Genomic DNA, 16,950 nt, shown 5'->3' with positions numbered 1-16,950 from the left:
CTTTTGATTTTGCCTCTGAGGCAGGCTTCTTACTCAGCAGAAGTCAAGGGTCACCTGCTAAATCATGCATACCCACAATCCCTTGTGAATTATGCAGTTGACAAACTGCCGTTAATGATTAGTACAACCTGCATTAAAACCCTGGCACTAAATTGATATTACTTGAGTGATGGATTACAACTCTAATGAGCAGATTATTGCCACAAGTGACCTTGTCGACTGAAAGAGTGTTTCAATATAACTCACATATCTAACCTTCTCCTGTCATAGCAGTGCTAAAATATATATACATATACTTTTTAAAAAACTCTAAATGTTTTTTTTCTAATCTCTCAGTAAGATCTAAACAGCTTCTTTAAGAGGGGATTAGTCTCATTACTCTCAAGCAATACCCCAGTTAATATACAACAAAAAAATGTTAAATATAAACTGACCAGAAAGCTGTACAATTCTGATGAAAAAATATTCCATTTTTGGTTTTTTTCCTTTTACCCTCTTATTCCTCATAGCACTGATGTTCCAGTATGAGTTGCTAGCTTGACTGCAGAGGGTGATCACATGCTTACCAGTATAAACATGAATGAACATGTCATTAATGGCTATGAATGGAGGTGCTCTTTAAAAAAAAGAATCAAACTTTCTTAATCATTCAGGTAAAATAGTAATAAACTTAAATAATTAAATCACGACACACACATACACACACTTGTTCACTGTGCATCATATTGATTTGTATGCTTTTTCAAAGAATCCATTCTTGGTGTGTAGGGACATCAAAAAACTGTGATTTATCCCAGTCCAATTGCGGTTAATTTGGAAAGATGATGGTGACAATTTTCCTAGGGATTTCAGCAAGAAAACCTTGTGCACAAGCACATCCTGTGGCACAGAAGAAACAGCCTTTGTGTTTTATTTTAATAGACCCCCCACAAATGAAGCACATTCTGGCTTTAGTCCATACATAGTTAGCAGCACATTCAGAAATGCTTGTCATCCTACATGAGAACAGATGAGGTTGGGGAAGGGAAGGGGAGATGAGAAGCTCTTTAATGATGGAACTAATTGAGCATAAGCCATGTTGACTCATAAGGGAGAAGGGGGAAGAAATCGCACGAGAGGAGCAAAACACATATGCTTCGCCACTAATTTCCCCTAACCATGAATGAACAGCTATGAACAAATAAGAAGAAGTTAAGAGGGGGTGGAAGATGGAGGGTTGATATACTATAAACTCCTTCCTATCAGTCACAGGGCTGTTGCCATCAGTGTAAATCAGGAAAACAACTCAAGGGAGTTACAAGAAGAATGAAACCAACCACACCACAGCCAGACTGGTGTGAAGCCAAGCTCAGAGTACAACCAACCGCTGTTTAATCTTGAGACCAACAGCTATTTTATTCCACTTAGAGTTAGAAGCTCTGTGAACACCACCTATTAGTAAAGGATGTTCCAGAAACTGAGAAAAATTGAACTCCACTTGAAACACAGAGCATGTTCAAACCATAAGCAATGGTTTGAAGCTGGATTGATTGAAACTAACCATAGTTAGGGTTAAGCAGCTGTCCATGGTTGGGATGTAACAATAAGTTAAAGGAAAGCAGTTGTTTCCAAACTCCATCCTTCAGGCTAGCAGGAGGACAAGATGAAGGAGCAGAGGACACAGGCTCAGGAGGAGGCAAGGCTTGTTCATGTAGTGATAAACCATGGTTTAGCATGAAGATCTTCATAGTTCCTTGCTGTCGTTTTGAAAACACTTGTAGAGAAGCTGCCAGAATCAGTCACAGACGTACATCTTTGTAATATGGGAGAGGAGAAATGTGAATCTGAGGTATGTGAGTCTAAGAGAACATTCAGGGTCATGTGTCCTATTACAAGGGTTCTCCTTTGCTGTACTGTCTGGGTTCTCCCCTATATAACACATATTGAATTAAATGGGCCCAACAGATCACTACATTATGAAAGTATGGTATAGCTGTCATCTTTGTGCCTTATTGTTCATCTACTATGTATTTTGGAAGATTGTGCATTCAAATGCAACTTAAGTTACCATAATCAAATTGGTATGATGGTTCATGAGATCAAACAGCAAGTTTCCAACAATGTTCAATACACTTGGATGCCTTTTAGAATCAACATGGAAGACTGAAATTTTCCAAACTGTACTGCTGTTAACCACTGATTTCAAAACTGCACTGATTTTCTTTTTGTTTCTTAGAATTCTTAAGCAACAACCAGGTACAAGGCTGCTAACTAATGAACTCTTATTCTGCTGGGAAATTTTAAACTGTATCATTATTGGGTGTGAGTCTTTTTCATTAGGACCTTCTCAAATGAAAAAAATTCAGAGAAACTCTAAGGGAAAGAGGTTCATCATCGCAGACAGTGCTAGTAAAGTATACCTGCCTTCCCTTTAAGAAAAAAAGTATTTGTTATTAAAGATAACTGGTTCTAGACCATTCTTCAGGAACAGAGTAAGGAGGACAAAGCCCATTTCAGCTTCACTACTTAAAATTAAGTAGTGGGGGATACAATTAGAGTATAGCAAAATTTAGCAGATGGAACAATACCAGTGCCTAAGGAAATTTTTGTTTTGGTATATATTTATATTATATCTCACATCTGTGAAATGTTTGGAGCAGCTATTTGCAAAACTACCATCTGGAAGCGAGAGAACATTTTATACTGGTCATTCCATAAACAGTGTTTTGGTTGGAAAAATTATTAAAGAGTATCTCCCATGAAGCAGTTACTGTCTACTGGCTGTACTTTACAGTGCCAAATTCTACTCTCTCCCAGCTATAAAAGGGCCTAGCGTGCACACACGGAGACAACTTTTATAAAGCTGTACAGCTTTTTAAGGAAGCTGTTAACAATTTCAATAGCCAGCAACAATCAGAGCGACTTCCATAAGATGCAGGGAGTAAGAGGGCAATGTCACATCAGCATGGCATCTGTAACATCAGACTCCAAGTGGCTGTCACTTGCTTCAAAAGCCTGAACGGCGTGATCACTCCAGTGCAGAAAGTGAAATGCTGCAGGGCCTGCAACAATCCAGACAACCCACTAGCCAGAGTACATTCACAAAGTTCTATAAAAGCCTTCTAAAAAGTCAGGAATCGCAATTAAATTCTGATAACATTATAGCAGGTTACAGTTACTACACCCAGTATCATGGAACAAAGAACTGTTAGGGCATGCCTGCAGTGCAAGTTTATTATAAAGTACAGAGAAAGTAAAAAAAAAAAAAGTTCACTGTATATGATTCATTTCAATCTTTTTGGCCTTATTCCTTGAGTTTACCCTCTGTACAAAAAGCATTGTCTCAGGTCATAATACATAGACTTTTTGTGTGAAAAGGAACATGAAATAATGACGTGGATTTGAGGATTTAAGGTAATGTTTGTTTATAGAAAGTGTTGTTGTTGGGGTAGATGAAGTGAATATTGTTTTTATATAGCTGATGAAGAATAGGAAGTTCTTTAGTTTCTGAACTCTCTCTCTCTCTCTCTCTCTCTCTTAACATCTTTTCTATTTCTTTTTCTTCCTTCCTTCCTTCCTTCCTTTTACTTTTCTCTCTTTCTTTCTCTTTCCCCCCTCCTATCTATGTCAGTTTTATTGAGATTAACATTTTAGTTTGGATTTTAAAAAAGAAACTTGATATTGAGCTTTGTATTTCTCTTTATAAATCCCAACAAAATTTATTGCCAGGTATATATCTCTCTCCACTGATATTTTCCTGGTTTAACATGTAGGGGGATAGAGGAAAATGGCAGAAATCGTGAAATGGGATGGGCTAGCTCAAATGAAAACCTGCTTCACCACCCAGTCAACACCTGTGATGGCTCTAGAATGGTGGGGGACTTTTTCAGACATTCTGCACTGAGCAATCTTCCAGGGGTCAGATTCCAGTGGAGCGTGGGGCCAGAGACAAAAGTGACCAAAGCAACAAATGCAAACCTTACCTTTATATGGTAGGTTAGCTTCTACCCACACACCTTTCTCTGTCCTCCACAGGCCCAAAGGAGGGTGAGAACGAATGATTTGGTGCAGGAAAATCAAAGGAGGATGTCAAAAACATTGTAGTGACTTTATCACAAGAAAAGGTAAACGTATAACACCGCCTGCAAAGCCCTACTGCTGTTACAGACTTGAGTTGGACACCAAAGCAGAAAGAGGTCGCCATGACTTGTCCACAAGGTGCTAATATGTTAAGCAAGCTACGTCAGCTGGCATCAATAGCCCAATCAACTCAGCCCTGGCTTAGAGACCCCTTCCCAACTCCCATCCATCTTTCAGATAAGGGAATCACTGACAGGCGGTTGGTGTGAGAAGCCTCTCCTCTCTCAACTAAGTGAACCAAAACTAAGGTTCCAAAGCGTCAAAGCAGATAAACACATGTGAGAGAGCATCCTTACAGCAAATAAGTCCCTGGATTATCTTGACCACCAAGATGGTGTTTACTGGATTGCTTTCGCAGTTTTGTTCTACACACCCTCCATCCATGCAAGCAAGGAAGCATTGCCAGAGTTCAAGGACACATTCTTGCCAAGTAAACACCTTCATGGAAGGTGCAAGGTGGAGTTGGTAAGGGGTGCAGCATGGAGATGGAGCATCACCCAGTCAGAGTCTCAATAGCCAATTAGGTAGGGCTGCAAGGTGAGTGCTATGAACAGGGCAACCTAAACAGCAGCGAACTGAGCCACTTTGTCTCAAGTGCAGAATTTCTGCATTACTGGGTGATCTCCAGAGGAAGAGAGCCAAAGGAAGCCACCATGAGGCCTTTTGTCCCACTGGTAGGTAAAGAATGGCAGCGATTGTTCCCACTTCAAAACATTTCTGTTGCCTTTTGTATTTAAAGAAGTTTCTTTCCACTCCACAGCTTTGAACATAATTACTTTCCACTGTAGTCTAACAGAGTCACTAAGCAGCTGATAAAAGGCAAAGGAATCAGGACTATTTTCCAACTGAAAAAAGGGCTTTTTTTATTGGAACTGATAACTCTCACCAAGGGCTCCAGGCTTCTGTTACATCAATTTGAGGAACTCATAATCTCTGCATTATGAATGTTCAACCAGGCTATTTCCTGCTGAAGTGCTTGGCGCACCTTGAGCATCGCTTGCTTCTGTTGTCATCCTCGGGTAAACAGCTTTTGACACATTTCCAATATGATTACATTAGAACAAGTGGGCTGTGATTGATAACCTAATATTCAGGCCATGCAAATCATCAATCACTGGAAGTATATTAATTATTCAATGTAACCGTCTAATGCAAGAATCAATGCTGGAAATGAAGAAAAGAAGCTCACAGTTCCCAGTAGAGTCAACAGTAGATAATAAAAAAGGAATACTAAATAATCTGAGTTTATAATCATCTTTTTAATAAAATCCATTTATTTAGCTGTCAAAAACATGGTACAATTAGGGTAGTGGTGGTTGTTGTTTTTTAAAAAAAGGAAAATAGGATAATGAAAATTATTATTATTTCCTTGAAGAAAGACGTTCATGCTTTTAAATAGTGATTGCATTGGTGGCTTAAAAAATGAAAGCTGTAAATGAAAGCAGAGATAGATTCTAGGACAAACTGTATCACGAGGGATTTAAGCTGTCCATTTTATATATGGGGAGTTTAGATCTGAAACCATGAGGGCATCTGCACTATAATACTCTTTAACCAGTTTGCTGGAAAGAAGTCAAGGGAACGATAGTTCTGTAAGATGATGATTGCTGTCTGACAGGAAATTCTCTTTATTTTCAAAGTTAGTGTTCCTGACGAAGTGGTTTGAAAACCTTAAAAATCAAATCTCCATGCCAAGGTTTTCAGTTGCAACATACAATGTGTGAACACATGGAAAGAAAATGTACAGGTCACTGGTGTTGTTTTATTGCTGCTTACTTGCAAACATTTATCCCCATGTCAACATTGACAACAACACACATGTGCGGTAAAACCATCATTCCTTGAGAGGAGAACAGGGAATTATCTCTACAGACTGTAGTACTAAACTATTTTCAGGAGAAATGTTGTAGCATCTGCATTTCATATGAGAAATGACAATGGATTGAAAAGCAATCTGATCACTTACCCTATGGTAAGAACAAGGATTAATTAGAATGAAGTTAGCATAAGCTTATGTTAGTTTACATTTGAAGGGCCAGTCTTCTCTTTAGGCAGTTTTCCCCACTCTTTTCCCACCATTTTTGTAGTTTTCCTGCTTTTGGGGGTCCGTTTTTGCACTTTAAATTGATTTATCTAATTATTTCCTGGTGCCACATGTATATGTAGTCATGTATGGACCCGAAGTGGGGAGGCGCCTGTATGCATGTGTGTGTGTTTGGATGGGCAAATGGACATATCGATATACAGAGGTACCTCGGGTTAAGTACTTAATTCATTCCAGAGGTCTGTTCTTAACCTGAAACTGTTCTTAACCTGAAGCACCACTTTAGCTAATGGGGCCTCCCGCTGCCGCCGTGCGATTTCTGTTCTCATCCTGAAGCAAAGTTCTTAACCCGAGGTACTATTTCTGGGTTAGCGGAGTCTGTAACCTGAAGCATCTGTAACCTGAAACATATGTAACCTGAAGCGTATGTAACCCAAGGTACCACTGTATTCACACTGCATTAATGTAAAATGTCAACCACTGTGGCCACTTGTACGAACAGCCATAAAGACGCTGTTTTTAAAACTAAAACTTTTTCTTTTAGCAAATACAGATGTCACACCTCCCCAAAAGACCAGCACAGCCCTTTTGTGGAGAGGATTGTGGAAACATACCACTATGTTGCCACCCTTTGATTGTATTGCCCACAGACTGTGAATATGCAAGACGCCTATCAGCAGCTGTTCCATAAACGAAAGCTACTATTTGCTCATGCCACCTCTTCTGCTGCCCTATTGAACATGTCATCAATCCTTCAACAGCTCTCCTTATACTGTTGCCAGTGTTTTGTTCCTGTTGCCCAACTTTTCTTTTTTTTTTAAAAAAATAGTAATTTGATTAAAAATGTCTGCAGTCAAAGAATCTCATGCAAAGCAAGCTCAATAATTCGAAACCTCCCCTCTAAAGTTTTCTTTGAAATGTTAATTAAAACCTTTTTTTTTTGCAGGGACAAAACACCATTGGCAAACTAAAGGTGGCGTTTAAGACTTGAAGTGTTAAATAAATTCCATAACGAAAGCAGGCTGACGTTTACAGAACGCTGCAGTTAGTGGCTTCAGCAAAAAGCTGCAATGAGTCCAAACGCAGGACACAAAGAAATACATAGAATAATGAACAATATCACTACACAATGCAATACACAACACATAAATTAAGATGTGGAATTGGTTGTCACAAGACGTGTTTTAAAATGTTATTAAAATAGGGATGGGGAATCTGTGGCCTTCCAGATATTGGTGGACTACAACTCCCATCATCCCTAGCCTGAGGCTGATGGGAGTTGTAGTCCAGCAGCATCTGCAGATCCAGTGGTTCCTCACTCCTGGATTAGGCAAATGTATAGGTCTATCAATGTCTCTTAGTCAAGATAGCTATAACGGGGCTTCCAAATTTGGAAGCAGTATGCTACAATACTAACTGCAAAGGAACTATAGCAAAAGTGGACTACAGTATTGACTTCAGGATCTTCTTGGGTGCATCTGGGTGGATTCTGTGGGAAGAAAGATGCTAGACAAGATAGGTCTTTGGTCTGATCCAGGGGGACTTTTCTTGTGTTGCTAATATGTGTGTGCGCAAATATATTAAATGTTATCAATTTCTTCTTGCATCTTAATACAGGAGTCAGTGACTGACTGTAAATCAGGAAAATGAACAGCAAAAAGGGAAAAAGCAATAGGATATAAGAGTCACAATCTGAGGGACCTGCTTCTACGAGGAAGCCACTTATTTTGATTATTGTCATTTATACATTGGGCATTGGGTCTTCTTTTATGATGGAACTCAAAGTGATGTACATGCAGATTCCAAGTAGTCTCCCATCAAGGAACTGGCCAAATCTAGCCAAATAAAGATTGCAATACCATGTGCCTTCAGACCATATCCTGGGACCTATTCTGTGGGAGTATTCTGCCAAGGGACAATGGGAAACTTTGATCACACACTCTAGATTTCAGGAGTTTAGACAGAAGGATTAACTGGAGAAAATCTTGTACAGTCCATAGCTTAGCTTAATACAGGTGAATGTGTACCAGGTAGGCAATTTGTTCTGTGCAAACTTCTCTGCCTTGTATCAGCCTCGAAAAAGAAGAGTTCTGTCCATGTCAAAGCATGCCAACTTCACATCAAGCAGTTTGCAAACAAGAGTAGTGAATGGCTTGAATGTGACTGCTTATTCCATTTGTGCTATTGGTGGGTGCATTGGAGAGGGTGATTTAATTATAATTGAGCATGGCAAGATAAGTGGGTGGATAATTATGTGAATAAGCATCAGTTGCGCATTTAGCTGATCAACCGTCAATGTATTTGCTTTAGCAAGAAGTATTGATGGATACTGAAATTTGAACTTGGGGTTAGGCATACCTGTTTTCCCAGGTGATGAAAAGTTGGCTACCATTTTGTCCTATGTAATACATTTTATTCCAGTGAATATCAAGCTTTAAATTGTGCATGCTTGCAACTATGACAAACAAGCTGTTTTAGCTGCAGCACAGGAACTTTGTGTTCTGCTTTTTGTGGTCTTGTTTTTCACTAGACCCTAGTCCTGGAACAGCCAATCAGCCACACACTATTCTCCAACAGTGGTACCTCAGGTTAAGTACTTAATTCGTTCCAGAGGTCCATACTTAACCTGAAACTGTTCTTCACCTGAAGCACCACTTTAGCTAATGGGGCCTCCTGCTGCCGCCGCACCGCCAAAGCACAATTTCTGTTCTCATCCTGAAGCAAAGTTCTTAACCTGAAGCACTATTTCTGGGTTAGCGGAGTCTGTAACCTGAAGCGTATGTAACCTGAAGCGTATGTAACCTGAGGTACCACTGTGCCGCGATTTGGGGCCTTCAGGGGCCTTCCCCAATACATTGCTGAGTTTTTGCAACTGTCAATAGGTTTTATCCTTTCGGAGCAGTTTAGTGCAGTTTTTAATGGCTTGCCTCAAACTGTTTGTGTAACCCCGCATTGAAATGAGGTCACACAAGAACTTGCCTCAGGAACTCAAAGGAAGGGTCAGTAGGCTTGGTTGCATGTTTGTCAATAAACAGGGTGTTCTATTACTCAAAAATTTACCCACTCCTTACCCTATATATGCCAACACAGTCACTTCGATCCGTGGCACTTTTATAAGTGTCATATAAAGTTTATTCTGCACTTGTAAGGAAGCTGTCTCCTTGCCCACTGACATTAATCAGATGACTCCCCTGTATTTTTTTCAGCGCCTGTTAAAAACAAACTGTATGGCAAGTCTATCCAGACATGTAAAATTGACATATATTTCAATCTGTACAGTGGTACCTCGGGTTAAGTACTTAATTCATTCCGGAGGTCCATACTTAACCTGAAACTGTTCTTAACCTGAAGCACCACTTTAGCTAATGGGGCCTCCTGCTGCCGCCGCACCGCCAAAGCACAATTTCTGTTCTCATCCTGAAGCAAAGTTCTTAACCTGAAGCACTATTTCTGGGTTAGTGAAGTCTGTAACCTGAAGCGCATGTAACCTGAAGCGCATGTAACCTGAAGCATATGTAACCTGAAGCGTATGTAACCACTGTAATTTAACCTTATAATGCATATGTTTAACTGTTGGTTATTCATATATATATATATATATATATATATTTGCTTTCGTAGATTTTCACGGGTATAGGAATGCAGGTTTTGGTGTCTTCGGGTGTCTTCCCGTGTAAGAGTTGGGGTGTCTAGGCGACGTTTCGACGAGGTCTCACTCGTCATCTTCAGGCTGGTGCTTTCGGCTTCTTGTTACTGGAACAGAGCAGGATCTCAGTGTTTGAGTTCCTATAAATACTGTTGAGGGGGTGTGGTGTGTGGCCTCCAACGTTCTGGGCAGAGAGGAAGTCCCAGGTTAGTGTGCCTTTTCTTCTTTTGTTCCTTAATTACTTGAGGGATATCCTGAGTGATTTCTTGAGTGATATTCTGAGTACCACTTAGGTGGGTCATTAAGTGTGGATTAGTTGCTAAAGCTTTCGTGTCTTGACCTCTTGAGCTTGTGAAGAGTTTTTCTGAGAAGATGGCTGTACTGCACTTAGTTGTGCTCTGGCTTGGCTTCGTGTATAGGGGCGAGCTGTGGTTTTGTGCCCTGTGCCCGCCAGATCTGTGTCGGGACTGCAGGGGGGTGCAGCATCTGGAGGTGCCACCATGGTCTGGCTACTGGATGGTGTCTGCAATTTATCTGTGGAGAGGGTCTGGGTTTGGGTCTGGTGTGGTTGATTGGTGATGGCGTTCTGTGTGCCTCTGGTTCTGGTGTCGGTTTTTGTGGGGAGGGCTAATTTCCAGATGTCTGGCAGGCGGGACGTGTCGTCACGCTTGTTCATGTTGTGAGGGTGTTTCTCTATCTCGATGGCTTCCATGATTATTCTCTTGTGGTGATGTTCCATGTTAAAGAGCAATTTGGAATCTGCAAAATTAATTTCGTGTCCTGTTTCTTTCATGTGTTGGAAAAGAGAGGAAGTTTTTTCTTCTTTTTTGACGGCATTCTTGTGTTCTGCGATACGTGCATTTATTCGTCTGTTTGTTTGTCCAATGTACGTGGCTGGGCAGACTTTGCAGGGTATTTCATAGACCCCTTGGTTTTCCAACTGGATTTTATCTTTGGGGTTTCTGAGGATATTGGCTATTTTTTGGTTGGTGCAAAATAAGCAAAATAAGGTTACGAAGCTAATCCAAAAAGAAACACCCCCCAAAAACCAAGACACAGAAGAAAACAACGGCATGGCCCTCCTTCCTTATATCAAGGGCACTACAGATAAAATTAGCAAAATCCTCCATAAACACAATATCAAAACAGCCTTTTGCACCAACCAAAAAATAGCCAATATCCTCAGAAACCCCAAAGATAAAATCCAGTTGGAAAACCAAGGGGTCTATGAAATACCCTGCAAAGTCTGCCCAGCCACGTACATTGGACAAACAAACAGACGAATAAATGCACGTATCGCAGAACACAAGAATGCCGTCAAAAAAGAAGAAAAAACTTCCTCTCTTTTCCAACACATGAAAGAAACAGGACACGAAATTAATTTTGCAGATTCCAAATTGCTCTTTAACATGGAACATCACCACAAGAGAATAATCATGGAAGCCATCGAGATAGAGAAACACCCTCACAACATGAACAAGCGTGACGACACGTCCCGCCTGCCAGACATCTGGAAATTAGCCCTCCCCACAAAAACCGACACCAGAACCAGAGGCACACAGAACGCCATCACCAATCAACCACACCAGACCCAAACCCAGACCCTCTCCACAGATAAATTGCAGACACCATCCAGTAGCCAGACCATGGTGGCACCTCCAGATGCTGCACCCCCCTGCAGTCCCGACACAGATCTGGCGGGCACAGGGCACAAAACCACAGCTCGCCCCTATACACGAAGCCAAGCCAGAGCACAACTAAGTGCAGTACAGCCATCTTCTCAGAAAAACTCTTCACAAGCTCAAGAGGTCAAGACACGAAAGCTTTAGCAACTAATCCACACTTAATGACCCACCTAAGTGGTACTCAGAATATCACTCAAGAAATCACTCAGGATATCCCTCAAGTAATTAAGGAACAAAAGAAGAAAAGGCACACTAACCTGGGACTTCCTCTCTGCCCAGAACGTTGGAGGCCACACACCACACCCCCTCAACAGTATTTATAGGAACTCAAACACTGAGATCCTGCTCTGTTCCAGTAACAAGAAGCCGAAAGCACCAGCCTGAAGATGACGAGTGAGACCTCGTCGAAACGTCGCCTAGACACCCCAACTCTTACACGGGAAGACACCCGAAGACACCAAAACCTGCATATATATATATATATATATATGCTTTCGTAGATTTTCACGGGTACAGGAATGCAGGTTTTGGTGTCTTCGGGTGTCTTCCCGTGTAAGAGTTGGGGTGTCTAGGCGACGTTTCGACGAGGTCTCACTCGTCATCTTCAGGCTGGTGCTTTCGGCTTCTTGTTACTGGAACAGAGCAGGATCTCAGTGTTTGAGTTCCTATAAATACTGTTGAGGGGGTGTGGTGTAAAGCTTCCAACGTTCTGGGCAGATAGGAAGTTCCCAGGGTGTGCCTTTTCTTCTTTTGTTCCTTAATTACTTGAGGGATATCTTGAGTGATTTCTTGAGTGATATTCTGAGTACCACTTAGGAGGGTCATTAGGTGTGGATTAGTTGCTAAAGCTTTCGTGTCTTGACCTCTTGAGCTTGTGAAGAGTTTTTCTGAGAAGATGGTTGTACTGCACTTAGTTGTGCTCTGGCTTGGCTTCGTGTATAGGGGCGAGCTGTGGTTTTGTGCCCTGTGTCAGCCAGATCTGTGTAGGGATTGCAGGGGGGTGCAGCATCCGGAGGTGCCACTATGGTTTGGCTACTGGATGGTGTCTGTAATTTATCTGTGGAGAGGGTCTGGGTTTGGGTCTGGTGTGGTTGATTGGAGATGGCGTTCTGTGTGCCTCTGGTTCTGGTGTCGGTTTTTGTGGGGAGGGCTAATTTCCAGATGTCTGGCAGGCGGGACGTGTCGTCACGCTTGTTCATGTTGTGAGGGTGTTTCTCTATCTCGATGGCTTCCATGATTATTCTCTTGTGGTGATGTTCCATGTTAAAGAGCAATTTGGAATCTGCAAAATTAATTTCGTGTCCTGTTTCTTTCATGTGTTGGAAAAGAGAGGAAGCTTTTTCTTCTTTTTTGACGGCATTCTTGTGTTCTGCGATACGTGCATTTATTCGTCTGTTTGTTTGTCCAATGTACGTGGCTGGGCAGACTTTGCAGGGTATTTCATAGACCCCTTGGTTTTCCAACTGGATTTTATCTTTGGGGTTTCTGAGGATATTGGCTATTTTTTGGTTGGTGCAAAAGGCTGTTTTGATATTGTGTTTATGGAGGATTTTGCTAATTTTATCTGTAGTGCCCTTGATATAAGGAAGGAGGGCCATGCCATTGTTTTCTTCTGTGTCTTGGTTTTTGGGGGGTGTTTCTTTTTGGATTAGCTTCGTAACCCTGTTTTGCTGGTATCCATTGGCGATTAACACATTTGAGAGATTCTGTAACTCAGTTGTCAAGTGGTCTTTGTCAGCCAGGCGTTTGGTTCTGGAGATGAGAGTCTTGGCTACGGAGTTTATTTGTGCAGGGTGGTGGTGTGATTGTGCATGTAAGTAGCGGTTGGTGTGTGTTTTTTTCCGGTAGATAGTGTGTCCTAGGGAGCCATCAGGTTTTTTGTAGATTAGGACGTCAAGGAAGGGAAGTTGGTTGTTGGCTTCTATTTCCATAGTGAATTGTATTTTGGGGTGTAGGCTGTTGAGATGTGTGAGGAAGCTATCTAGTTTTTCCTTCCCGTGTGGCCAAATTACAAAGGTGTCGTCAACATATCTGAGCCAAAGTTTGGGTTTGTGTTCTGACTTGTCTAAAGCATTGGTTTCAAAGTGTTCCATGTACAGATTTGCGATGACCGGTGAGAGGGGTGATCCCATAGGTGCTCCTTCTATCTGTTTGTATCTTTGTCCATTGTGGATGAAGTACGTGTTGGTTAGGCAGTGGTTGGTCAGGTCCAGGATGTATTCGGGGGGATTGTATTTGTTTTGAATGGCTGTCAAGGCTTCATTAATGGGCACTTGTGTGAAGAGAGATACAACATCGAAGCTCACAAGTAGGTCATCGGGATGTAGGTTTTGCTTCTTTATTGTTTCTATGAACTGGAAGGAGTTTGTAACGTGTGAAGCGATGGATTCTGCATAGGGCTGAAGTTGCTTAGCGAGAAATTTAGCGAGATTTTGTAGAGGTGAGCCTATGGAGCTGACTATTGGTCTGAGTGGTGTTCCTTCTTTGTGTATCTTGGGGAGACCGTAGAGTTTGGGGCATCTGGATGATTTTTCTCTGGGGATGATTCTTAGCTGGATTTCTTCACTGATAGGAGAGGCTTTTATTTTGGATTTGGTGGTTTTTTCCAGATAGGTGGTGGGATCTGTTTTTATAGGTTGGTAGGTAGGGTCTTGGAGTAGATTTGATAGTTTTGCTTGGTAGTCCGATGTGTTCATCACAACAGTGGCATTACCTTTGTCTGCTGGGAGAATGATTATGTTGTTGTCTTTCCTCAGGTTGGTGAGTGCTTTTTGTTCTTCTTTGTGTAAATTGCTTCTGGGTGGTTTGCTGGAGCAGAGGATGTTGGTGACTTCAAGTCTGATTTTATTGGCTTCATCTGGGTTGATTTTGGTTAGGCTAGCTTCGACTCCGCATATGATGTTTTCCGTGGGGATGCGTCTCGGGGCGACTGCAAAGTTGAAACCTTTGGAGAGTACTTTGGTTTCAGTTGAGGTGAGGATCCTGTCTGATATGTTATGTACTGTTTGTTTCATATATACACAAACTTCCATTGATTTTTATTTACACTTTTAATGGATAGTTTGTATTCTTGGCAAATAGCTTACAGGTTTTCATTTGCAAGTAAGTGGTATATAAATGTTAAATAAATACATTTTTATATAACTGATGGACATATATTTAGTTCCTTTTCTGTATGTATAAGATAAATAGAACAATAACGCTTACTGTAACAATGGGGCAGGAAGAGAGATTTCTGTAATCCCCCTACATGACCACAATGTTGACCACAATGCATTCCCAATACTTTACAGTTATTTTGGTTCTGTCTACATTTTACCCATGAGTATTTGGTTACAACAGCAACACCTGGTGTCCTGTCTCCTACCAGAGCATGCTCAGGAAAAAGCAAAGTCCAGGCCTGTGAAGTGATGCCTTTTTCCTGTCTGAAATTGGCGGGAAAAATCAGTCCCTTAAATGAAAGGAAAGATTTGCTTTGCCCTTTTCTTTCTGTCTTACATACCATATTTTTCCTTGTATAAGATGCCCCCATGTATAAGACAACCCCTATTTTTTGGAACCCCAAATTAAGAAATCAATACTTTAAAGATCAAACAGAACCTTGATATTTTATTAAATATTCAAAGCACCGGCACAAATATTCAATGGAGCGTGTCTCCGGCATTTCTGGCAGCTTCTTCACGGCTGCTGCGGAAAGGTAAGTAGTGTTTTCTTTAACCCCTGTACATTTGCCCCCCATGTAGAAGACAACCTACAATTTTTGACTAAAAAAATAGCAAAAATAATTGTCTTATACATGGGAAAATATGGTATTTGTGTTTCTCTTTTACATGAGAACCATGGAAAAGTTAGACTTTAAATCTAACTGTGGAAAAGTTAGATTTTAAGTTATCTGAGAATCAGAGCAGTCCTTTGTAGATGGGCAGATGTTTCCCCTCAGAAAATTTTCCTCACATAGGAACATTTTGATGGGAGATGGGAAGATGGGATTACCTTTGAGAAAGAAGGGCATTCCCTGAGAAACAACAAGCAAGTCAGTGCCTGGTTTTGCCAGTTTCAACCAAGCTGTTCTTTCTGTTCCAACATTGTGGCTCTGAAATGAATTATGGGTGAAGGCTGTCCACATCATGGTGCTTCTTTTCTCTCACAAATGCCATGAGTAGGGACTTGCTCTGGCCAGAGATTATAAGCATGTGTGTGCAATGTTGTGGTAATAATATAAGTCTGGAGGGAAATTGTCGCACACGTACAGGAGAATTCGGAAAAAAGAATTCTACAAACTCAGAGAAAGGGTCCAACCGCCTTTAAACACCTGAGACCCACAAACAAAGCGGTTGCAAATGGGAGCCATTATCCTACACATAATGTACAGAACCTACCACTTTCCCTCCTCCTACTGCAAAGAGTTTGGAGCTCTTTAAGCAAAACAGCTGCTCTCAGCTCACAGGAGCGACTCCTGCTGCCTCACCCATCAAGACAACTAGTGAGTTTCCTCACAGAAATGTTTGGCAGGTTTAGTAGGCATTGGTTGCATGCAAATAGGTGCCGAATAAATCATTGTATATTGCAGCACAGCCCCTGAGGGGGTTTTGTACCTATGGAACTTGCTACTGTCACTCCACTTCCACATATACCTTAATCATGTTATTCATTCAGCAAGAAGGTTGAGCATTACAGCGAGAGACTTTAATCCCTCACTGCTGATGATCTGACTGTGAGAGACAGCACGAGAGCAGGAAACCTGGAGAAAAAAATTCTTTGGGCAGGATTCAAATACCATTATTTCTCTACACTTGTTTTTAGGCAAGGGCCTCATTATCAGAGAATTTACCTGAACCTCTTTAGAAATAGTGACGGGTTTAGGGCCTATGACAGCAGGCCCCACGTGCCCAAAACGGGTTGCTACCAGATCCCTATAAAGCAGAGATTTTAAAGTGCAGATCTCTCAGGTCTCCAGTCTTTGGTTCAGTTTGTCACGTTTCTGAATCGTTTTTCAGGTCTACTTGTTTTTAACCTTCACAAAAGTGCACTCGCACTTTGATGCAACGTTTCATTCATATATCTCTATCTATATATATCTGTGTGAAATCTTGTCTAATATATGTAACACATTTTGCATGTTATTTTCACCAGTATAATGCATTTTATGTGCACTTGATCCTAACATACACATTTTTGTGCACATATCTTGGCTGGAGAAATGTGCATTCAGGGAAATGTGAATTTTGAAGGTTAGCTGCATTTTGATTTGCAAACCGTTTCAGGAAGTGCAACCTAACTGAATTTCTCCCAAGTTTGATTTCGGTTTCAGGTATCTATAAAATTTGCACTTTCTTGAAACAACAGTTATTCTTTAAAATTATGGATGGAAATGTATAGGGGGAAAATGGGGCACGTGTGTATGAAAATGAATATATTGTGAAAATAACACACAAAAACCTTGATGTGGGCTCTGC

Source organism: Podarcis liolepis, assembly GCF_965112155.1.
Source record: "Podarcis liolepis genome assembly, chromosome: 4".
Lineage (NCBI taxonomy): Eukaryota > Metazoa > Chordata > Lepidosauria > Squamata > Lacertidae > Podarcis > Podarcis liolepis.
The sequence above is the reverse complement of the archived record's forward strand: the minus strand, read 5'-3'. Positions refer to the sequence as shown.